This window comes from Orycteropus afer, unplaced genomic scaffold (assembly GCF_000298275.1).
Source record: "Orycteropus afer afer isolate SDZICR_OR568_19922 unplaced genomic scaffold, OryAfe1.0 scaffold00012, whole genome shotgun sequence".
In the NCBI taxonomy this organism is placed as follows: Eukaryota; Metazoa; Chordata; class Mammalia; order Tubulidentata; family Orycteropodidae; genus Orycteropus; species Orycteropus afer.
The window spans coordinates 11,422,027-11,423,400 of record NW_006921599.1 but is presented as its reverse complement, the minus strand read 5'-3'; positions in this window follow the sequence as shown (position 1 = coordinate 11,423,400).

Sequence of the window (1,374 nt, the reverse complement as noted above, 5' to 3'; positions counted from 1 at the left end):
CCTTGTTTCAGTGCCTATGCTTAAACTGCCCCCTGGCTGAACACTCTTCTCTTTGGCTTCCTGGGTTCCACCCCTTCCTCCTGCTCTTCCGGCCTGTATGTCAGGGTAGAACTGTGCTCCATATAGTTGGTCTTCAATGGCTGATTTTTATGAAGTAGAGCATCAGGACTTTCTTCTGAGTCATCTCTGGGTGGGCTCAAACCTCCAACCTTTCAGTTAGCAGCCGAGTGAGTTCACTGCACCAAGCAGGGACTCCTCTTTCTGTTTTGATCATGTTTAAAGCACTCATTCCAAACTTTGCTACCCTGGGTGTCACCCCAGACAGTCTTTATCATCTCACCCCTTGCTGTATTAGTTTCTGCCTTCAGACTTTGACGCCTTCCCCCTTCTCCCTTATCTTTTCCTCTTCAACTGAGCTCTGATCTTTGTCCCGGCATGTTGGGATTCCCCTCCTCCACCTCCCTCATTCCTGTCTCTGCTTTCCTTTCTAGCTTTATGTAGTTTACCTTATTCTTACAACTACTCATTGCTTCATAAGAAACATTTATAGCTTTTAAATGGATTCTTCTGGCATCTTTAAACTCTTAAACAAATATACATACATATACACACACACACACACACACAATTATATGCTAGCTTTCTTTTGGGATCTTAAAAAAGTCAACAAAAACACAGTTTTCCGCATAACTACAGATAATTTTATAATTCTAAGGTAGGTTCCTGTAAGTAAAATGACAGTAGTGTCTTTCCAATTACTCTACAGCCTCTGCTTAGAATGTAGTGTTAAATTTTCTGGATTGTATTGTATTCTTCTTTAACAGCATATTCCTCTTGAGTTCCAGTTCCACCAAATTCTCATTCATCATTTTGTCTACAGTGAAACTGTATTGAGACAGAGAAACCCCCTTTCTCACTGAGTACCATAGACACAGAAACAGCGCTTCTCACACTTTAACCTGAATATGAATTACCTGGGGCCCTTGTTAAATTTCAGATTCTGATTCAATAGGCCTGGGTAGGGCCTGAGAGTCTGCATTTTCAACAAGTTCCCAGGTGCTGCTGCTGCTGCTGCTCCAGAGCAGCACTGTCATGGGGAGCTCCTTGGCAGCTTTGTAACTTGCCCAAAATGTTTCTCTGTTGTTGTTGTTGTTGTTAAGTGCTGTCGAGTCGTTTCCAACTCATAGCGAGCCCATGCACAACAGAACGAAACACTGCCCGATCCCGCGCCAGCCCCGCAATCCCTGCTATACCTGAGCCCATCATCTCAGCCACCGTATCAATCCATCTTCTTGAAGGCCTCCCCCTCTTTCGTCGACCCTCCACCCTACCAAGCATGACATCCTTCTCCAGGGAATGGTCCCTTCTTACAAC